Source organism: Thamnophis elegans, chromosome 11 (assembly GCF_009769535.1).
Source record: "Thamnophis elegans isolate rThaEle1 chromosome 11, rThaEle1.pri, whole genome shotgun sequence".
Taxonomy (NCBI): Eukaryota; Metazoa; Chordata; class Lepidosauria; order Squamata; family Colubridae; genus Thamnophis; species Thamnophis elegans.
The window spans coordinates 6,233,878-6,257,865 of NC_045551.1; the positions used below are offsets into that span (position 1 = coordinate 6,233,878).

The following is a 23,988-nucleotide window of genomic DNA, read 5'->3' on the forward strand; positions in this document are numbered from 1 at the left end:
TAAATGAACTTTGTAAGTTGAGGACTACCAGCATTGGCTTTGGACCTGGCTCCCTAAATTAAGATCCTTTCAGTTTTGAGTAACTCACTGGAGGATTTTGGCACCACTGTTATTTATTATTGCCTTTCCACACTGCAGTGGTGGGTTGCAGGTGGTACCCTCCCGATACGGGCATACCGGAGCCAGCCCGGAGCACTGGATACGGTTGCAGTATGGTGCTCCAGAGGGCCCACCAGCCTGCCCGTGCTCCTTACCTGTGCTTTAAGCTTTTGGCACTTCCGCGCATGCTCATGGCGCGTACGGCGCGTGCGATGCTTCACCAAGCAGTGGAGTGCCGCAGAGGCTTGTGCAAGTGTAATTTGACACTACAACGCATGCACATCTGAGCGTGTGCATGTGGTGACTCCGGGGCCATTCCAACCATACCAGTTGGAATGGAATCCGGAACCCACCACTTCCTCACTGGTGATTAATTTGCTACCTACCCCTCACTGTCTTGGTAAAAAGATCTGCCACTATGAGAGAATTGACAGATTGTGGTTTCATTCTGTCTTCATTAACATTTTGTTAACCAAATGCCTTCTTGCTAATGTTAGGTTGGCCCAGAGGTGGGTTCCTACCGGTTCGCACCTATTCGGTAGAACCGGTTCGTCAAATCTACCGAACCGGTTAGAAGAGGTTCCACCAGTGGACCCGGAAAGCAGGCCACACCTACAGAAGAGGTTCCAAAATTTTTTGAAACCCACCACTGAGTTGGCCCCAATATTGTGATGGCTAATCTATCCGGCCAATCAGTGACCCGAAAGGGAAAGAATTCCCACATATTCCCGCATGGGCGATACCCATCTCTAGTCACCATCTAGCTCTCCTAACCTAGCCTTCCCAAAAGAAGGGTTAGTGAAATGCCACACCTTGTTGAGTGTGGCAGTTTAATCCACACAATTTAAGCCAGAAAAATTAGTAGTTTTCAGGAGCTGGGAAGACTTACATAATCCTTTTTTAATTTCTGGCCTGAGACAAGATCAGGCCTGTATTATATGATCAAAGCTGAATCCTGAGCTTGTGGTGCTCATAAAAATTTGAAGTGTGAGGAAAGAAGGCCCTGCCTGTCGTGATAGTCACCTATGACAATCTTGATCCTTTGGAGAAAGAGTGAAGAAATTCCAGAAAATTCAGAACACTTGTTGAAAGCAAACAGGGAACTCCTATAATTTTCAGCCACAGGCTAGAAATGAAGTACATTCATGTGAGGGGCAACAGGTTATAGAGATGGACTTATAGCAGGGTTCCCAACACCAACACTGAATGCTGTGGCCCAGTACTGGACTGCAGGAACATGCAGTCAGGGGAGGCAGGGCCTCACCACTGTCATCATGAAAAGAAAAAAAAATGTAAAAGGAAAAAGGCAAGAGCTGAGGTCAGGCTGAGCTAGTTGCTGCCAGAGTCACAGTGGCTGACTCTGCTTAGTGCTTAACTGTTTAAAAAAGCCTCTAAAAATGGTGCCCTCTGCAGGAGGAGGCGAGAGAACCATGTGCCTCATTTAGTCTGACTATATGATCACTCGAGCAGAGTTAAGCAAGGGTTAAAAGCCGAAAAATTCCTTATGTAGAGGAGGAACATGTTTCGGAAAGCCCCCCCAAAGCCCCGCCGCTGGCAGTTATAGGGCAGCTTTTGCCTGCTTGCCTCACCAGCCATAAACCTCACTGCATGTCACTGCTGGACTGTAGCCTGTTCAGAACCGGGCCATGCATGCGGCAGGCGAGCAGGCGAGCAGGCGAGCACACATGCGCAGCTCCATTTGTGTGAGCAGCAAGCTGCACCTGCCTGCCACGCCCACAGAAGCATTTCCTCTCCCCTCCCAGCCCCCTTGCTGATTCGCAAAGCCGGAAAGGTTGGAGACCACTGGATTATAGGATCGGTGTCAGCATTCCAAGTATCATGTAGAATTAAATCAGGGTCCAAGGCAAAACAATCCTTAAAGTTCCAATTTAATAAAGCAGACATTTAGCACATCTGTGTTAATCCCAATTCTGGAAATGAGATCAGAATTCCACCAAGTTAAAAGTCCATGATCTTGTCCCCACACCCACAATCCATCACATGGTCCAATCTTCTTCTTCCACACTGGCGTCTCCACCCAGCTGCTTCCGGTCAGGTGTAAAAGTGCGGAGACAAAAGATGAGCTTGGCTTCTAGAAAAGAATGAAAACAATACATTCCACAATCCTACTCCTTTCTATTCCCCCATCAATTATACTAATGAAACAGCATAATGAAATAAGAGAAAGTATGGCAGGCCAAAATTCTAAAAGGAATATAATTACAGGCCTGACAATAGGTTCTTTTAAATCAATCTTTTGTAAATCTTTCTTTTTTCCCTGAAAGGAAAGACTAACAAACATTTATAAAACCTAGGGAAATACCGTCAATAGATTATCCAAATTAATGGCAGGGACTGGGTTAAGAAGCTGATCCTCCACCAGGGTAAACATGCAATTTATATGCAGTTTTCCTCCTTTCTATTTTCTTTAGAAAAAAGCTGCAAGGGTGTATGTTTGTGTGTGGAGAATTATTAGATAAATATCCAGTTGTGAGGAAAACAAAGTCTCAAATAGCTTCTCCTTAACAAATACAAGATGAAATAACCCTCACTTTGAGTCTTTATGCATAAGTGCTAGGTATTAATATTTGTTGTTTGTTTTCCAACAGGCTGAAGGATATTGTTACAGAACTTCACGCTTGAAATTGAGTTTGTTTTTTGTTCCGTCCCTCCTGCTGAAGGAAACGGAGGAGTTTGATGGTTTATAGGAATTCCTCCTCCTTCCTTCTCCTCTGTCTCTAAGGACATGAAAGCTGCTGAATAAACATGGCAATCCGAAATAATTACACTCTGCTGAAAAGCTGGTGTGCTTCCCTCTAGCTGACCACAGTGCCAGACCCTTACATAACTTACAACTTGCAATCTTTAGCTGAACTGCAGCTTGTATCCTGAAGACTGAACTGAAACAAGGACACGTACCCCACTCTCCCCTGGGCTCTCGGACAGGTCTCAAACCCTGTAATAGCAATAGCAATAGCAGTTAGACTTATATACCGCTTCATAGGGCTTTCAGCCCTCTCTAAGCGGTTTACAGAGTCAGCATATCGCCCCCAACAACAATCCGGGTCCTCATTTTACCAAACTCGGAAGGATGGAAGGCTGAGTCAACCCTGAGCCGGTGAGATTTGAACAGCCGAACTGCAGAACTGCAGTCAGCTGAAGTAGCCTGCAGTGCTGCATTTAACCACTGCGCCACCTCGGCTCTTGCGGGCCGATATGCTTGTAGAACTGGTACATCTTATGAAAGCCAGGGCAATTCTCCTCTCCAGACACATTTTTATTGTGGTCTGCACAATATTTATTTTGAAACCCACCACTGATCCTTGGATATGATTATTCTACACTATCATGCTCCTATTTATAAAACTCAGTGCCTCTGTGAAAGGTAAGGATGACTATTGCGTTTGTGGTGCAATCAGAACATTGCGTGTGTTGAAGTTGTTTTAACGCAAACCAAAGATGCCTTTAAAAAAACAAGTTTATATCATATTCTTATGGATGCCAGTGCTGTGCGTGAGGTAATTTAAGGTGGTTCTGACAAGTGTCGTCGGCATCTTCATATCCGGTCACATGGGCGGCAAGCCACTCCCATCCGGTCACATGGGTGGCAAGCCACTCCCACAAAGGAGGCCACACCCACAGAGTAGGTTCGAACAATTTTTGAAACCCACCACTGGGTGAAGGCTTACATTATGGTCATGATCTCATTCTTTTGAAGCAAAAAATCCAGTCCAATGACTATGATGGGTGGATCCTCAGTGGAGGCAGAGAGAAATATCCCAAGAGCTCAAAAAGAGTAGATTATAACGCATGCCCTCTTTTGTCTTTTTCCAGTCCAGCTTTTGTTTCTTTTTCCTCTCTCTCCAAAACAAGAGAAACATTATTATTGCTTTCAAGACCAGCAGTTATAAATACTTAATGGGCAATGTCTTTGTCTTTTTTTTCCTTTTCTTGTTACCATTGTGGGAGAAAAGGGTAAACTATTCTCCCCTCTTTGCCCAGAAGCCTAGTTTGGAAAAAAGCCACTTTTTTCACCGTGGCCTCCTTTTTCATGTGGTGGGCCATTGTTAGCATTGTCATTATCTCCATTGGAGAAACGCCATGCAATAATGGCTGCTTATATAATTGATTATATAACAAGTGGCTGAGAAAGACAGAGAACAACCATGGGGAGAAAAAAATTTGAAGGAAGGAAGGAAGGAAGGAAGGAAGAAAGGAAGGAAGGAAGGAAGGAAGGAAGGATGGACAGAAGGACGGAAGGAAGGAAGGAAGGAAGGAAGGAAGGAAGGACAGAAGAAAGGAAGGAAGGAAGGAAGGAAGGACAGAAGGAAGGAAGGAAGGAAGGACAGAAGGAAGGAAGGAAGGAAGGAAGGAAGGACAGAAGGAAGGAAGGAAGGAAGGAAGGAAGGAAGGACAGAAGAAAGGAAGGAAGGAAGGAAGGAAGGACAGAAGGAAGGAAGGAAGGAAGGACAGAAGGAAGGAAGGAAGGAAGGAAGGAAGGAAGGACAGAAGGAAGGAAGGAAGGAAGGAAGGACGGAAGGAAGGAAGGAAGGAAGGAAGGAAGGAAGGAAGGACGGACAGAAGGAAGGAAGGAAGGAAGGAAGGAAGGAAGGAAGGAAGGAAGGACAGAAGAAAGGAAGGAAGGAAGGAAGGAAGGACAGAAGGAAGGAAGGAAGGAAGGAAGGACAGAAGAAAGGAAGGAAGGAAGGAAGGAAGGAAGAAAGAAAGGAAGGAAGGAAGGAAGGATGGATGGAAGGAAGGATGGAAGGAAGGAAGGAAGGAAGGATGGAAGGAAGGACGGAAGGAAGGAAGGAAGGATGGACAGAAGGATGGAAGGAAGGAAGGAAGGAAGGACAGAAGGAAGGAAGGAAGGAAGGACGGAAGGAAGGAAGGAAGGAAGGAAGGAAGGAAGGAAGGAAGGATGGATGGACAGAAGGATGGAAGGAAGGAAGGAAGGAAGGAAAGGCTATATTGTTATTTGCTGAAATTATGGGGAAACTTTAATTTCTTATGGATAAAAGATTTTAAGATACTTTAATAGAGCAGGACATGAAAGAAGGGCTTAATGCCACATTCTTAACACCAGCACTTTCTATAAGCTAATGTTTTGAGAGGTTGATCATAAATGGTTGGGGGGAGGTGTTGCCCTACTTTTTTGGGGGGGGGGTCTTAATTTCAAAGTCATCTTCTGTGTGTGTGTGTGAGAGAGAGAGAGACATCAGTGCCTCCCCAGCCACAAACCTCACAACACGTCACTGTTCATGACACAGCCTTAATGTTTTATCTAGCTATGGATAGGTGCTAGGGATGAACCTTATATGGCTCACAAGAACTGGGCACCTTTGAATATGAAGGGGGACAAGGGATGCCCTCATGCCACCAAAATAAGGATATCATAGTTCTGATACCAAAAGTGAATGGCAAACCTTTACCCTAAATTCCCCATGGTTCCTCATATACGTGGTGGTCTCATCTGCTTCTTGGCTGAGAGTCCTACCCCAGAAATGGTTTTAGTGGTTTTGAATTTGATGGGGGAATCTGAATTCAGCCTACCGTATATACTCGAGTATAAGCCGAGTTTTTCAGCCCACTTTTTGGGCTGAAAAAAGCCGCCTCGGCTTATACTCGAGTCTACAACTGGATCCGGCAGTGCTGTTGCCTGTTGGAGGAGGAGGAGGCGAACCAGCCTGCCATTGCCGGCCACCGCTAGCCCCGCCGCTCTTCCCGACCCCTTCCAAGCCCCACAGTCCAGCGGATGGAGCAGCGAAGCCCCGGGGCTTCGCTGCTGCTCCCCGCATTTGCTGCACGGGGATCCCTTGGAGAGGGGATTCCAGCCTGCCATCGCCAGCCACCGCTAGCCCCGCCGCTCTTCCCACCCCCTTCCAAGCCCCACAGTCCAGCGGATGGAGCAGCTGCTGGGAGCAGCAGCGAAGCCCCCGAGCTGCTTCTGCTCCATCCGCTGGACTGTGGGGCTTGGAAGGGGGTGGGAAGAGCGGCGGGGCTAGCGGTGGCCGGCGATGGCAGGCTGGTTCGCCTCCTCCTCCTCCAACAGCACTGCCGGATATCCGCCCAACGCTGCGGGGGCGCCAGCGGGAGCTTTGGCGGCTTCACCTCAGCCGCAGCGCTGGGCAGCAAATGTGCTGGTGCTGTTGGAGGAGGAGGAGGCGGCGGCAGCAATAGCACCTGAGGACAGGACAAGAAGCAATGGAAACTTGTCAGAAGGAGACTCAAGCTGGAAATAACGAGAAATCTGACAGTAAGAACAATTAAAATCCTAGGAAAATGTCCTTTCATGAAAAATTACTTTTTCAGTTAACTCTGCCTGACATTAGTTGGGTGAACAGAAATATTAGTTGGCCAATTCTAAAAGGGAGCACCAGAAAGAACTTAAAATATTTTTTAAGAGAGCTGGGTGTCAGCTTCTGCTTTGCTACTGCTTCAGCTGCCATGAAACGGGAGGGGGGGGGCGTGTATGTGGGAGGGTTTTAATTGATGTGCTGGAGGTCTGCTGCAGGAATGTTCTAGGATGTTCCAGTCGTTGGGGTCTACGCATGCGTACGTGTTTCCCGCCTGCATCAACGGCCTTCACATTCCATCTTGGCCTGTCTTTTTGAAGTTATCTCACACCTGACATTTGAAGGACTTATGATTGGACTGGAGCTTTGATCCTAAGGGGGGGGACGGGCTTTGCCATATATCAATTGCTTTCGCGCCATATTATTCAGATCTTGCTTCACTACTGCTCGCTTACCATTTATAATTAGTAAAAGTACTTTGGATTTCCAACCCATGGAGTCTCTTGGTCTTCTTTCCTAATTATGGAATGGAGTGGGGCGTGACAAGAAGCAAGATCTGAATAATATCCCTTTCCAGGAGATTTACGTCTACCGAGAAGGGACATAATGTCTTCTCCGACCAGAGAAGAGGAAGGCGCCGTTGGAGGGACGGATTCCAGTGAACTGGGACCTCCCGACCTTTCTTTACACCAGCCCAGCCCGTCTGACCGACCTCTGCACGAAGATTTATGTCAACTACAAATTTCCAATCAGCCTGAGCCTTCCCCCCTACCCCGTTGGTCAACTTCAGTGGGGCAAAGAGAAATAGAGACAAGCTGGAATGCTGGACTCACCCAGAGACCGCCTCAACAAACTTCGCTGGAGCCAGGGGCCGTGAGGAAACCTCAGGCGGGTGAATTCCCTGACTATTGGAGCCAAAGAGGCGATGAAGCTGAATGGAGAAATTATCAACACCAGGGCCCCGTGAGAAAACCACAGCGGAGTGAGTTACCTGATTATTGGGGTCAAACATTTTTGGAGGACAGGAGGGGGGAGGAGGAAAGAGACTGGAGAAGTTGGCAACGTCACCCACGCCAGGATTCTCCCCCACCCCTCCCTCGGCCTGTCTCACCCCCTGCGGCTAGAGGTTTTGCTGATCAAAGGGGACTTGGATTTCCAACCCATGGAGTCTCTTGGTCTTCTTTCCTAATTATGGAATGGAGTGGGGCGTGACACTGGGTTTTTCATTTATATTATATGTATGAACAGAATTAACACAAATTGCAGATACCAATCAAACATAAAGAAAAAAAGGATGAAATAATGCTCATTTTTAAAAACTCAGTGAAAATAAAAACAATATACCAAGAAGGTGGCATACTGGTTGTGATTTGATCTCTTCGGGGGATCCCGGGGATCCCCTATACAAGTATTTTAATATTGCAGACTTGCAGTATTATAAGTCATACTGATATTATAGAACACTTTAATTAAGCGGGTCCCTTGAATAAACATAACTTTGAGTTTCAAATAACACTGATTTTTTATTTTTGAAATTTACCATAGCTGCTGCATTTCCCACCCTAGGCTTATACTCGAGTCAATAACTTTTCCAGCTTTTTGGGGTAAAATTAGGTGCCTCGGCTTATATTCGGGTCGGCTTATACTCGAGTATATACGGTATTTCAGAAATTCCAAATCAATTAATCAGTGGAACGCCTTGTCTCCAGAAGTCGTGGCTGCACCATCACTGGTGGTTTTTAAGAAGAGATTGGACAGCTAGTTATGGTGTCGGGTCTTCATCTTGAGCAGGGTGGTTTGGAGTAGAAGTCATCCAATGTCTCTTCCAGCTCTATTGTTCTGTTAATCAAAGAAAATTTTATTGGATGCCTTAGGATATTTGCAACATGAAAAACAAGGCATGTTTTGCAGAGAAAGCTTTTGAATGGAGTTGCTCTTTTTTGTTTAAAGTTCTGGAAATTATGCACTTTGACAACAATTTTATTCAAGGAATTAAGTCAATATGTACATCTCAGAAGGTTCAAATTATGATCAAGGGTGATCTAACTAAACCATGTTATATCCAGAAGGGGGCAAGATTAGGTTGTGCTTTGTCCCTTTGGCTGTTTTATTTTGGCTCCTGAAGCATTGATCAGTCATGGCCCATGAAAGGAGAGAGGAGAGCATATGGAAAGTTCCATTCGGTTAGTTGCCTAACAACAGAGTAAAGAGTCAGACAGTGGCAGTTTGCTACAACAACATTCTGAGGAGTGACGGCCTACAGAACAGACTTGGCTCCCTCTCCGCTCTTAGCAGGAAAGGAATGTTAGCTCAAATGTGATCCCTGTGTATTAATTTCACATTTGAACCTTCGATCTTCGGACTGGCTGACAACCCTGACTCTGCTCTTAAGCTTTGGACTGACTGTTGCATGCTCGTCTTTGGAAAACATGCTTTGTAGAATGAAATTCACCCCGAACATCCAGTTTCAGGAAGGATTGGCAGAAATTCTGAAAGAGTTAGCAGAAACCGAGGATCCGGGCCCAATTCAACAATTCAGCTGTGCTTCCGGGTACTTATAGCAATAGCAATAGTAGTTAGACTTATATACTGGTTCATAGGGCTTCCAGCCCTCTCTAAGCGGTTTACAGAGTCAGCATATTGCCCCCAACAACAATCCGGGTCCTCATTTTACCCACCTCGGAAGGATGGAAGGCTGAGTCAACCTTGAGCCGGTGAGATTTGAGCAGCCAAACTGCAGAACTGCAGTCAGCTGAAGTAGCCTGCAGTGCTGCATTTAACCACTGCGCCACCTCGGCTCTATAACAGCAAAATGTCAGTCTGAAGTCACAAACCTGTTGTCATGGAGATACGTTCTGGCAAACGAAGCCCAAACATCATGTCCTCCTTTTTCAAAACACCTAGAGGTTTCAATGTCATGGCAGATACAGTAGGACCTCTGGTCATGAACGCTTCTGACCATGACCAAATCAGGTTCTGACCAAGAAATTCACAAAAGTTTTGAATCTGGTCACGAACATATACTTGGGTGGTGATCAACCATGGACACTGCCAATTTCCCCTTCCAGGCCATCTTTTTGTAAGCACCGAGCAACAATAACCTCATGTGCCCATAGCATTAATTTTGCTTTAATTTTGGTTAGGTTTGGGTTATGACCAAATCAGGTTGCAACCAAAATTATGGAACAAATTATGGTCATGACCAGAGGTTCTTCTGTACCATACACACCCTCCAAACCCCTCTAGTGCACAAATCAACCAATGGCTGTCCACTATGATGTGATACTGGAGCTTGGGCTAGAACACCATTGAAACATTATTTCCTTTTTTACTAATTTCAGAACAACCAGAACACCTGAAAACGTCTTGGTTCTTTATCAAGTTGGACTTTAGGAATGCTTCTACTATGTTCATTATACCAAAAGTTCCTTGACTCTAGAGTGTGATGGAGTAGAACCATTGCAGGTCATGAGAGCATCTCAGTGGGTGGAGTCCTTTCTGCAACAATGGCTATCTTGAAGTCACACCATTTCAACAAATGATTCCGAAAACTATTGTGGATTTCTCAATGTCTACCATGTGTCTGCTTTGTTTCATTCCTCTGGTGAATTATCATCTAACTTTACCATCCTATTTTGCCTGTGGGGAAATCCTTTGGACACATCTGTGCCAGGAACATAACACTGGTTAATGTTCTCAAGTGGCAACTGACCCATGTCAAGGGTGGAACAGATCTATGTGACTCTCTCAATTATTGGAACAGTTCAGCTATGAGCAAGGAGGCTGAGGGAGGGTTGTTCTGTCTTCCTATCTTCTCTGTGTGTAGGGCTTTTAACTCTTTCCTCTTTCCTCTCCTCTTCAGCATCTTTCCTCAGACAGGGAGGTCACTGGGCAGAAAGCCAAGCAATGCTTCCTATCCTTGGCATATACCAGAGTGTGACTTGATGGTTTGGTAGTGCTGCAGCCTGCTTTGGGATGCCCACGCAAGGCCAGATCCATTCTGGTGGACCGACCCAGATACCTTATGAATACAGTTGATTTGTGGTGAGGGACTGTTTTACCAGAAATCCTGGTCTCTTGCCACAATTGCTTCTGAAAGTTTGTCAGGTCTCCTTTGTTTGATTGTAAATTTACTTTGTTATTGAAAGAAAATACATTTGATATGATAAATCAGATATGTTTAGGTGTCTATCTGTGTGTGTTTTTGCCAAGTATCAGGCAATGGCCCAGGGCCCGGATAAATGAGATAACATATCCAAACACAATGAACACACCAGTAAATGAGGAGATTTCAGGCTTTATTAAGTACCTGCAGAAGGCAAATTAAATAGAAGAACCAATCAAGTCTTAGAAGATGTTTCCCTTCTCATCCAAGAAGCGCCTTCAGCTCTGATTGGATGGTAGGAATGAGAGGATTGATATTCCTTGCAGACAGCTGGTCATTTGCATTCTTTTAGGGAGTTGTTGAGACCACTTGGATGTTTGCCTGATCCTCAGGATCACCTGAGTACTCCAAACGGCTGTGCAGTCTTTTGGGAACTGCTGAAAGGATTCCTGTAGTCTGCAATTTTTGTGGAAATCCATTCATGCTGCCACACCATCAGGTCCAAGGATCTCCGCGCAGGTGCTGTTTTAGATGCAGTAGAAGCAGGCTGCCTGGAACTTGCTAAAGACGTTTGAAGACATCCACCCATCCTTGAGTTTCTTTCAGAGCAAGCAAGTTCTACCCAAATCTCTCTCTCCTTCGTCTTCCCCATTCTTGTTTTTGATTCCTTAGATTATTTGAGATTCTGGATGCCCTTAATGGTTCCACCACAAAATTGCGGAGGACAAAATTGCGCTCGACGAAAGCGCGCATTTGACGTCATCACAGTGCGATGAAAACATCGCGCTGTGATCGAAAAATGTAAAAATAAAGCTAAAACCTTACCCTAACCCCCCCAAACCTAACCCTAACCCTAACCCTAAACCTAACCCTTAACCCTAAATCTAACCCTAAATCTAACCGTTAACGTAACGCTAAACCTAACGCTAACCCTTAACCTAACGCTAAACCTAACGCTAACGCTCTAAACCTAACCCTAACCCTTAACCTAACCCTAACCCTAACCCTAACCCTAAACTTAACCCTTACGTTTATGTGAATTGGCTTGCTTTAATTTTAATTTTATTTCAATTTTTAATTTTTTTCGTCGCGCTGTGATGACGTCACATGCGCGCTTTCGTCGAGCGCGCTTTTGTCCTCCGCACTTTTGATGGGTCACGCCCTTAATAGATGCTTCGAGCCATTCCTGATCACCTAAATGGGATGCTTCACGGTCCTTCCTCTTTGAACCTGTTTTCAGATTCTTCAAGCCATTTTTGGCATCTTGTTTGTATGTTGCGGGACTTTTTCCATGTTCCTGAAGCCATTTTTCAAGAAGTGGTATAGGTTCTTCAGAAAATGCAAAGCTTTCTAAAGATCCTTGAAGCCATTGAAATATATTTTCCACGGTTCCTTCAGAACATTGCTTCTTGAGGTTCTCTATTGATTTTTCAAACGATCTCTTCCGTAGGCTTTCTCAAGACTCTGACTGGACTTTGGCCGCCAAAAAACAAGTAGATAAAAAAGGGGAAACAAAAAGACGGCCTTCCAGAAGTTGTTTTCCTTTCACTTTCTTTCTCTTCTTATCACTCTTGACTTTTCTTTTCTTTTTTTCATATCAGCTGATTTTTTTTCAAGGTTCCTTTCAACCATATAATAATATAGTATCTTCTTTGGCCATTAGATGGTGTCTCAACTGTAATTTTCGGTACCAAGATGAGGGAGAGCTCTAACAGCTGATTATCAAAGTTCAACCAAAAGGAAAAAAATCATTCTTTTTACAATTTCTTCCAACAGCCAAACAATATTGCAGGCAAATCAAACTCACTTTTAACAGCAACTAAATTCCAGTTCAGTCTTTCTATATCGTAAAACTCCATATTCTTCCATCCAAATGTGATTTCTCTTTTGGGTCTATAATGTATCTCCGTGTGTTAAGTTGCCACTTTCTGCACTTTGGAGACTTTTAAAACTTCTTTTATTTAGGTGGGTCTCTAATAAAGAAGTTGAAAATCATCTCATCCAGTTCCACTCCTCTGTTCACACACCACTCCAGCTTGGTTGCTCCAGCTTTATTCCAGTCATAATGGCTGTCCCTCTTCTCCACCGGTCGGGAGGGCTCCTGGGTTCAAGCGGGAGAGCTGCCTTTCTCCCAGAATCAACAAGTAATCCCTCGCTTCTTCGTCACCTCTCCAGGTGACCATAAAGACCTCCTATCAGAGTAGAATCAGCCGAGATATGTGGAACACCCAAATGGAAGTCCACAATAGCTAAAATTGTTGATGACAAGGGTTCATTGGTTATGAAGCTCATGTTGGAATACCGTAGTCCATTAGTAAAATGGTATGTCACTCACTCCAAAAAGGCCCCAGAAGTTCTGGAAAACCAAAAGAATAAATACTTACTGATACATTTCCAGTTTGTTCATTTAGTCATCTTGATCGCAGTAACGCTAGGAGCAGCAGAAATGACAGACAAGTATATACCAAGATGGAATGGATGGGGAGTTTCAGGCCCTCCCTCATGGAAGTCATTTAAGGCTATCACAAACTAATCATTCACCTTTTGCTTGGATTCTTCAGGGCATTTTCCCTGGATTCCTAGAGCCATTCTTCCACAATTGTTTTTGGCTTCTTCTGGGGATTCTCGAATGAGTTTCTGCAGAGATGATTGTAGCTATACTTGCATATCTGTTTTGGATGCAGTAGAACCAGGCTGTCTGGAACTTGCTAAAGATGTTTGAAGCCATCCATCCATACTTCAGTTTCTTTCAGAGCAAGCAAATTCTACCCAAATCACTCTCTCCTTCTTCTTTCCCATTCTTGTTTTGATTCCTTAGATTATTTGAGATCCTGGATGCCCTTAATACAGTGTTTTTCAACCTTTTTGTGCAAAGGCACACTTTTTTCATGAAAAAAATCACGAGGCACACCACCATTAGAAAATGTTAAAAAAATTTAACTCTGTGCCTATATTGACTATATATAAAGTAATTTTCCCACGGCACACCTTACACTATGTCACGGCACACTAGTGTGCCACGGCACAGTGGTTGAAAAACACTGCCTTAATAGATGCTTCAAGCCATTCCTGAGGACCTAGATGGGATGCTTCACGATCCTTCCTCTTTGAAGCTGTTCACAGATATTTCAAGCTATTTTTGGCATCTTGTTTGTATGTTGCGGGACCTTTTCCATGTTCCTGAAGCCATTTTTCAAGAAGTGGTATAGGTTCTTCAGAAAATGCAAAGCTTTCTAAGGATCCTTGAAGCCATTAAAATATATTTTCCACGGTTCCTTCAGAACATTGCTTCTTGAGGTTCTATACTGATTTTTCAAACCTTTTCATCTGGACTTCTGTAGATCTTGGATGCCCTTAATAGATGCTTCAAGCCATTCCTGAGGACCACATGGGATGCTTCACGGTCCTTCCTCTTTGAAGCTGTTTACAGATACTTCAAGCTATTTTTGGCATCTTGTTTGTATGTTGCGGGACCTTTTCCAAGTTTTTCAGGGATTGCTGAAGCCATTTTTCAAGAAGTGGTATAAGTTCTTCAGAAAATGCAAAGCTTTCTAAGGATCCTTGAAGCCATTGAAATATATTTTCCACGGTTCCTTCAGAACATTGCTTCTCGAGGTTCTCTATTGATTTTTCAAACCTTTTCATCTGGACTTCTGTAGATCCCGAATGCTTTTAATAGAGGCTTCAAGGCATTCCTGAGTATCTAGGAGTGGCGTTTTAGGTCCTTCTTCCTCAAGATTCTTTATAGCTATTTCAAGCCATTTGTTGGCATCTTGTTGAGATACTTCAGGACCTTCCTCTTTCGGGTTTTTCAAGGATTGCTGAAGCCATTTTTCAAGAACTGGTCTAGGTTCTCTAGAAAGGGACAGGCTTTCTAAGGATCCTCGAAGACATTTTACCATATTCTTCAGATCCTTCAGGAGATTACTTCTTCAGGTTTCCTATTGATTCTTCAAGACATCCCTTTTTTCTGGCTTCCAAGAGACTCTGACTTGAACTTTTGTAGGGTATCTCCTTGTCCGTTTAGGGGGTTTCTCCTATCCGTGGGGGGATTTGCCTTATCACCCCAGCATCTACAGAGTATCCCCTTTAATCTGTTGACCCCTTCAGGATCAACAGTGCTCAAAAAAGAGTCCAAACAAAGGAGTTAGAGTTAGAAGTTAGGAGAGCTTCCTTCCCTCCACTCTAAGAATGGTGACGTCCCCACAGGAAGTCCCTTTCTTCGGGTTTTCTATTGATTCAGGAAGCCATCCCTTTTTCTTCCGGCTTCCACGAGACTCTGACCTGAACCTTAGTAGATGTTGAATGCCTATAATAGATGCTTGAAGCCATCTCTCCACATCTAACTCGTACGTTCCTGGCCCTTTTTCCTGGAGATGGTTTATTGATGTCTGTAGCCAATCATTCACATCCTCCCTGGCTGCCTTAGCACATTCCTCCGGGAGGTTGGCGGCAGATGCTTTAAGCCATTCTGGCAGGGTGTGTTTTGACCGTTCAGAGGAATCCTCTTTTAGGACTTTGAGAGATTTCTGCAGCCACCTCAGAATATTGGACCCGGGTTCCTTAGATTTTTTAATTTTGTCTACCGAAGCTTTCAACCATTTGGGATTCAATTGATATTCCACCATTTGACACTTCAATTTCTCTTCTGCTTCTGTCTCATCTTCCATGTGATGTCCGTGTCTCAATAAGGTGCAGCGGCATATCTTCTGTAGTTCCTCTCTGAAAAAAAATCAGAATGTTCGCTGTGAATCTGGGCCATTCTGGAAGAAATAGTTTGTGGTGTCTATCTAAAAATTTCTCACCTGCACAGTATTTGTTCGTACGCCCTGAAGACCTCCTCTTTCTCACCGGTTACTTCGATATTTTTGAAAGTCAATATCTCTGTTTTGTTTCGGAGATCTTCAGTTTCTTCGCTCAGTTTTGAGATCACTGCTATCTTTCTGTAAATTATGAGGACCAGAAAGATATTAGCCCTCTTAATTTGTTACTTGAATTACTAATTATTATTGCATATCATTATAACTATCTTCTCTTACTCAGTTATACATATATACATATATACATACACACACACATACATACATACATACATACATACATACATGAATGGAACACTTCCTTTATCCAGTATATCTGGCCTAGGGGATCTAATAAATAAATCTGAATTTGAAAGAAAAAGTCAAATCGCTATCTAAATATTTCTCACCTATTAAGTTCTTCTTTGAGAGAATTATTCTCACGTAGGAGCTCTGCTTTCTCCGCAGCTTCTTTCTCAGCCTCGCAGCGGAGTCTTTCGTTCTCTTGCCTCAGTTTCTCCAGCTGCCCAAGTTGCTCCGAAAAGATTTTCCTGTAAAATATCAAGAGCAAAGTGTAATTAGCTCCCTTAGGTTTTTTTATTTGAATTATAAAACTTGTTTAAAATTAAAACTAGTTGAAATAGCTGAGAAAGGAAGAGAAAGTCAGGGTGGCTATCTAAATCTTTTAACCTGCTCAAGTTTTCTTTAAAATTTTTATACTCTTCGGCCAGCTGGTTGTTTTTCAGTATCAGGCCCTGAATTTGGACTTTGAGCTGATCTTTCTCTCCCATAAGTTTGTAGATATCCATTGTCTTTCTGCAAATTATGAAGACCAGAGAGAAATTAGGCCCTTGGTTGTTTTTTTTTTACTTGAATAATCAAACTTTTGATACAATTACAACACATTCCACCCTTTTTTCCCAAGCTTTCCTAGAATATAATTTTCCATCACTTGTTTCATAAAATGGCCAGTCCCATTGCCAATGGACAAATGATGAATGTTGTATTGAAAGTGTGAACTGAATATGGTTATACAAAAATTTGATGAACTATGCAAAGACTTACGTATAAATCAGGTCCCTTGCTGCCTTCAGATCTCCTTCCAGCTTTTCTGTCTTTGTCTGAAAAATCATGAGAAGAATTACATGAATTTGTTTTCCATAAATTCTCTCATGTCAGTGTAAAGAAGATATTCGTTGAAACATCCTCTTTAGGTAAAAAGTCTGGTGTGTAGACAAGCATATTTGTGCATATTAAAATCATGCATGTCAAGATGAGCACAAATGTGCAACTCCCGATTTATTGCTGTAGATGTTCAATACAGGCAATAAAGGTTATTCACACCGGGATAGAAAAAGAACAATTTAGTGTTAGTTCATTTGTTTAGGAAACGCAAAACACGTTGGTTCAAACAAAATCTGAATCATCTACATTTTATTTCACTGCCATTGGTGTTGTATGTGGCCAAAGAAACTAGTTAATGTGGCAAAGAAGGAACCAACCAAGAATGAGCATGAACTCTGACACTTGAATAGAAGTTACAACGAAACTAGTTTGTATTGAATAGATGTCTGTGTGTGTATGGATTTCATCCATATAGTAGAAATATAAAGAGAACATATATACTCTGTAAAATATGCTGCACATGCATTATTCACAATTACCAATTGTGAAGAAATCATTTCTTTTCATTTTTCTCATAAATACATTCTAAGGTGAGCTACAAGTATACATTATATACCTCAGGACGTCTCCGTTCTTCGGTGGTAGATGACAGAAAAGGAAGTCTCGATCCTTCCTCCTGCAATGACCAAAGACCCTGTTTTTAATGATTCTCAGGGACTGGCTGGATGAGTCCCTGCAGTTTTCCTAGCAAGGTTTTTCACAAGTGATTCGGTGTTGTTTTCTTCCTAGGGCTAAGAGAAGCTGACTGGCTCAGGGTGACCCACTTGGCTTTACTTCTAAGGTGGGGCAAGAAATGTCAGTCTCTGAGTTTGCAGGTTGATGCCTTAACTGTGGCGAAACAGAAACCACAATTAATATTCTTTCTGTCTGTCTCGAACTACCTAATCTGTCTGTCTTTCTTAAATTTCTATACATTCCATCCAGTGGTGGGATTCAAACAATTGAACAACCGGTTCTCTCTCCTAATGACCAGATGGGTAGGCAGGGCTTGGTGGTCATGTGTCTAGGTGGGTGTGGCCAACTCAATGTCACTCACGTCGATGGGGGCTTCGCCTTAGCTGTTACAACGTAATAAGGGTTAACCGGAGAGGCAGTTTCTGTAAGCAGGGCAATAAAGATTAGGCTAGAAACAACACTAGAATGTTTCCTTCCTGCCCTCCTTACAGGATTAGCCCTGTAAAGCGGAAAAAACCAAAATCAGATTTCTTCCAACAACCGGTTCTCCGAACTGCTTAGAAAGTTAACCACCGGTTCTCCCGAATAGGTGCGGACAGGCTGAATCCCACCTCTGATTCCATCACATGTTTATTGTGACAGCCTACGAACAAATATTTTCTCTTACCTCTTTTTGGAGACGCCTCATGTTTTTTCTTAATTTCCTCAGCCGATCGTTTTCCATCGAAAATCAGTGATGGAAACTAGAAGATAAAGAGGTGACAAGGCAGAATAGCTTTGGCATTTTTATTTCAAAAATTGGAATGTAAACTTGAGAGACAATGTCTAGAATAGGGCATGATTGGTTAATTACATTTGCCCTCAAATTCCTCTACTCTGATCCTTTAGGACAAGCGTTGCCCTTCCCTCCCCAGCAGTTTCCCCTTTCCTTTTTTTCTTTCAACTAAATATTTGGCATTTCTATTCCAATTGATAAGGTCCCATAACCTTAAGCTACTTTTCAATCTCCTATGACTTACAGGGGAAGTTTATGATCTTTTTCATGAAAGCAGATGGGTAGACAATTCAACATTCCTGTTCCCCAGGCTATTTCAACCCTTTCAAGTGTTTCTAGAAGCTACAACCTACCTATCTAAACCCCACATAATTCAATTTTCCTACTTATATGTGGCCCACCTTACCTAAAGGCAACACTAGGCAGCTAAATGAAATAAAACATTAACAGATTATAACAGGTAACATCAAAACTAACATTGCTTTAAAAATGTAAATCCTACAATGTAGGGGATGCAGCAGTGATGGGATTCAAATAATTTAACAACCGGTTCTCTGCCCTAATGACCAGCTGGGTAGGTGGGGCTCGGTGGTCATGTGACTGTTTGGGTGTGGCCAACTCAATATCACTCAGGTCGATGGGGGCTTCACCTTAGCTGTTACAATGTAATTAGGGTTAACCAGAGAGGCAGTTTCTGTAAGGAGGGCAATAAATATTAGGCTAGAAACAACACCAGAATGTTTCCTTCCTTCCTGCCTTCCTTACAGGATTAGCCCTGTATAGTGGGAAAAAAAACAAAAGATTTCTTCCAACAACCGGTTCTCTGAACTGCTCATAAAGTTAACAGCTGGTTCTCCCGGATAGGGGCGGACTGGCTGAATCCCATCGCTGGGATGCAGCCGTGGATCTGTGAACTATCTCAAATGATCTATATAACTGGCCGTCAATATTCCCCATGAAGAGCCTTTCAATTCAAAGAACGTTTTTCTCTTTCATACCACAACAGACCCAAACAATTCAAACCAATTTCTAGAAGTACATTTTTTTATTTACTATGTGGGAAAAGTTCTCACTTTGTTCCCAAATGCCGATCTGCAAAGGTATCCCAACAAGTTACTTCCTCACAGTACCTTTTGTGGGAGGTCGCATGACATCACAATTGCATCAACAAAATTTGCAATAGTGATGAAAGCTTCATATGCAAAACAAGCTAACTATTGAGGTTTCAAGCTTTTTTTCTTCAAAGTTTGATCAGAACGGAGGTCGACAAATAGCAGAGGTCTTCTTGATACTCTATATTGATTCTATGATTTATCTGCCTTTAAAATGGGGATTGGCAACAGGATTTTTACAGACATCCACCAAGGTGTCTGTCCCCTCCCCCCAAATTTCACTAAATACTGAAAGCAAACATGTCATCAAGGCTTGGTGCAAGGTGGGCAATGACATCTCAGCTCTAGAAGTGTGACCTGTGACCCACTGGACCATAATTCCAGAAGTGTGTCCTTACCCGGATCCGCTGGTCCTCCACACGTTAGCACCTCAGCACCTTAGCACTTCACCTCCTCAGCACTTCAGCTCCTCAGCACTTCAGCACCTCCGCACCTCAGCTCCTCAGCACTTCCGTACCTCAGAACCTCAGCACTTCAGCACTTCCGCACTTCCGCACTTCAGAACGTCAGCACCTCAGAAGTCAGCACTTCAGCACCTCCGCACTTCAGCACCTCTGCACTTCAGATCTGTAGCACTTCAGCACCTCAGCACTTCCGAACCTCCGCACCTCAGCTCCTCAGCACTTCAGTGCCTGAGCACTTCAGCACCTCAGAACCTCAGCACTTCAGAACTTCAGCACCTCAGAACCTCCGCACTTCAGAACCTCCGCACTTCAGCACCTTAACTCCTCAACACCTCCGCACTTCAGCACCTCAGCACTTCAGCACCTCTGCACTTCAGCTCCTCAGCACTTCAGCACCTCAGCACTTCAGACCTCCGCACCTCAGCTCCTCAGCACTTCAGTGCCTGAGCACTTCAGTACCTCAGAACCTCAGCACTTCAGCACTTCCGCACTTCAGCACTTCAGCACCTCAGAACCTCCGCACTTCAGAACCTCTGCACTTCAGCACCTTAGCTTCTCAACACTTCCGCAATTCAGCACTTAAGCTCCTCCGCTACTCAGCACCTCAACTACTCAACGCCTCAGCACAAGGATTGGGATCCTGGATATATATATGTGTAGCAGTCAAAGTCATCACAATCAGTGTTTCATGACATGGCCTTAATATTTTATCTAGCTGTGGATAGGTGCTAGGAGTGAGCCTTATATGGCTCACAAGAAATGGGTACCTTTGAATATGAAGGGGGACAAAGGGTGCCCTCATGCCACCAAAATAAGGATATCATAGTTCTAATACCAAAGGCAAATGGCAAACCTTTACTCTAAAATCCCCATGGTTCCTCATATATATGGTGGTCTCATCTGCTTTTTTTGTATTTTTATAAACTTGAAACAGCAGAAAAAAGAAAAAAATCCTACATGAAGGTTTTCCTGGGAAAATTGTATCCCTCCTTTGTATCCCCTTTAGCTGAAGAATTCAATGTAATTCAATATTTTATTATCCCCGTTGTTGAAAAGAAATGAAAGAACATCACCAACTTGCCACATAGGAAAGAAACACTGTATAAAATAGATTTCCCCCATGTTTAAATTTGCAAGATGAGATCTAATGGAAGAGAATCTTTATAGAGTCCTTGGTGCTCTCTGAGCTTGGATCGTTACTTGCAGACATTTCATTACCCAACATCATCATCACAGGGACATGCAGTCAGGGGAGGCGGGGCCTCACCAGCGTCATGAGGAAAAGAAAAGAATAATTAAAAGGAAAAAGTTTCAGGTAGTTGCTGCCAGAGTCACAGTGGATGACTCTGCTTAGTGCTTAACTGCAGTGGGAGGCGAGAGAACTACGGGCCTCCTTTACTCTAGCTTTATGCTCACTTGAGCAGAGTTAAGCAAGGGTTAAAAGACGAAAAATTTCTTATGCAAAGGAGGCACGTGGTTCTCTCGCCTCCTGTAGAGGGCATTTTTAGAGGCTTTTTTTTTTCTTTTCATGAGGGCAGGCAAAAGCCGAGTTGAAATCCTCTCTGAAACAGCTGGAAAAGGTGCTTGTGTAGGGGGAGGGGGGTAAGGAATTCAAAAAGTTTGATTGCATGCAGAACCACGTTGCCTTTCCAATACACACACACACACACACACACACACACACACACAGCTGGATAAAAGTATACAAGCCCAGCTTCACTGATTACAAGTTTGAAAAGGCAACGTGGCTTTATCTGCAATCAAATGCTCCGATCGGAAGGCAGCAGGGGATTGGCAGGGGGGGGGGGGGTATGGCAGAGGAGCTGCTTTCAAGCCTTTGGAAAATATATCCAATCCAACTTCTGTGTTTGTGTTTGTTTGAGAGTGAGTGAGTGAGAGAGGGATCCAACTTCTCTGTGTGCATGTATCTGTTTGAGAGAGGGGGGAAGGAGGGAGAGAGGGAGGAAGGAGGGGGAGGGAGAAGAAAAAGAATGGGGAAACTTATTTTGCAAGATGGAAAAATGCTGTCGCTTTAAATCGGAACTGAGCATGCCTGGCTGTGGAATTCTGGGAGTTGAAGTCCACAAGTCTAAAAAAATTGCTGCCTCACCAGCCATAAAGCTCACCGCACGTCACTGCAGTAGCAACACTTTCATTATTCTATAGCAGCAACAACAAAAACAACAGCAACAACAATGCATTCTGGATGCTAAAGGTATCATTGGAATATGCCTAGAAGAGCTATGGATTATGACCTGGGACAGGTCAAGATGGAAAGCCTTCAGAAGTTGGGCCTAGTTGGTACAATAATAATAATACAATAGCAGAGTTGGAAGGGACCTTGGAGGTCTTCTAGTCCAGTCCCCTGCCTAGGCGGGAAACCCTATACCCTTTCAGACAAATGGCTATCCAACATCTTCTTAAAGACTTCCAGTGTTGGGGCATTCACAACTTCTGGAGACAAGCTGTTCCACTGATTAATTGTTCTCACTGTCAGGAAATTTCTCCTTAGTTCTAAGTTGCTTCTCTCCTTGATTAGTTTCCACCCATTGCTTCTTGTTCTACTCTCAGGTGCCTTGGAAAATAGTTTGACTCCCACTTCTTTGTGGCAACCCCTATGTAACTATTATTGTTTGGTGCTTACCTCTAAATAAACAGCATAACTCTTCTTGTTTCCACAATTATTTTTCTGTCAGCCCTGTTATTCTTTGCCTCTTTAGAGGTGTCACTTCTTCCTTGATTTTTATAGAAGCACCAGAGTTTTTGCTGAAGGAGAATTTCAGGGATTTAGCTTATCAGGCTAAAGGAAGAACAACTTTATTTAACAGAAATCTCTCTCCCAGATAACAAAGCAGTTATTCTGCCTCTGGCAACCATGGATGGAAGATGATACATCAAATAGCTGAAAATTCACCCCTAGGAACAATTATTTGGGATTCAGTAAAATTGCCAGGAAATTCATTTCTCAGATGAGAATTTGACCAGATCACATCGCTAGCATAAATGCTTTCTCAGCCTTAGAATAGAGTAGAATATCAGAGTTGGAAGGGACCTTGGATATCTTCTAATCCAGCTCTAAACTTTCATGCTATTTCCAATAATTATTTCCAACAACTTCCAACATCAAATGTCTTCTCCATTATTAATAGATTTGCAAGACTTTCAATACTTAGAAAGACTGATTTAACCGAGGACATGTAAAGCTCAGTCAGAGCTCCCACATTTTATTGAAAAAGGATCTTTTATTCTAAAACCTTACCCAGATCCCAGGGTGGTCCTTTGTGCTCAATAGTAAAAGAGAGATTTCTCTTTTTGTGTTTATTTTCCCTGGGAATGTGAACAGACGGTAGAGCCAACTCTTGCAGATCCTCCAGAAGGGCCTTGTGAAATCACGGGAAATGGGAACATATTTCATCAGTTCATACAATGACACCGTCACTACATTGTTTTTTTGACATATCACTTAAATTACTCCATACATGCTGCAATTCCTCGCTGGCAGATACTGGTTAGTTCTCTATACTAAAGGTTTTTTTTTTTAAAGGCTTAGATTGTGCTCCTCAATGTTAGCTACTCTACGTATTTTGAGGGGGGGAAATACAAATATTTTTTGTATTGTCCAATAATTACAAAAAATCCAATTTTTGTAATCCAAAATCCCAAAAGTCCAATACCACAACTCTGTACAAGTTTTCATAGTATCTACAAGTCTTCAGGCAGATATTACCACAAAGAAAATGTAGGTGTTCAAGCCACTTTTTTTTTGGCAAACACTTTTTTTTATTTTTAAACATAAAAATAAAATAAAAACGATATTAAAAAAAAAAGATCTCATCCATTACATACAGCATGTCGTTTGGTTCCAAGTGTTTTTGCATTCATATTCTCAATTACATTTACAATCACAGATTTTTCATCTAATATAACTAAATACCTCCCTTTCATTGTACAATGTATATTCAATTACAATTAATATTTTTTTCAATAAACCTAATTCCCTTACATTCTTGATTGTCTGTTTAATAACAATATACCTTTATATAATCACAGATGCCAATATGAAAGAGATTTACCAACCATTTATATTTGTAGATCACTGTTTTCAATTATGCATAATTCCACCAATCAACTATCGAGTATGCTTATATTCATTATTGTCCTTGTACACCATATATTCAAACAAAGATGTTATTCCTTCATTTTTCAACAAGGTATTCTAGTCACTTCATATATTTACCAATTTTTAATTACTTCCTTATTAAAATTATTATCAACAACAAGATATCTTTATAATATATTCTTAGGGTCATACATTATATGAGCAATCCTCTATCAAGTATACATAAATTCATTGTTATCCTTATCCTTTTTAAAGCGAAAAGTTCTAGTTCAAGCCACTTTTTACAATGGCCCTTCCAAATCTATTTGTAGGGGGGTGGGGGGTGGAAATAGGATGCTCTTGTGTATATTTAACCTTA

The 23,988-nt window shown here is 42.8% G+C and overlaps 2 long non-coding RNA genes across 2 annotated transcripts; both read right to left on the reverse strand.

The window, feature by feature from the left end:
• Positions 1-8,096: 8,096 nt before the first annotated feature.
• LOC116515015 lies at positions 8,097-15,784 on the reverse strand. The gene is made up of 3 exons (XR_004256177.1): positions 15,710-15,784; positions 15,306-15,443; positions 8,097-8,234 (listed from the first exon to the last, which is right to left on the reverse strand). It is a non-coding gene; the product is annotated as an uncharacterized LOC116515015 (long non-coding RNA).
• Positions 15,785-16,364: 580 nt separating this feature from the next.
• LOC116514552 lies at positions 16,365-22,833 on the reverse strand. The gene is made up of 4 exons (XR_004256140.1): positions 22,770-22,833; positions 17,827-17,902; positions 17,041-17,100; positions 16,365-16,420 (listed from the first exon to the last, which is right to left on the reverse strand). It is a non-coding gene; the product is annotated as an uncharacterized LOC116514552 (long non-coding RNA).
• Positions 22,834-23,988: the final 1,155 nt, after the last annotated feature.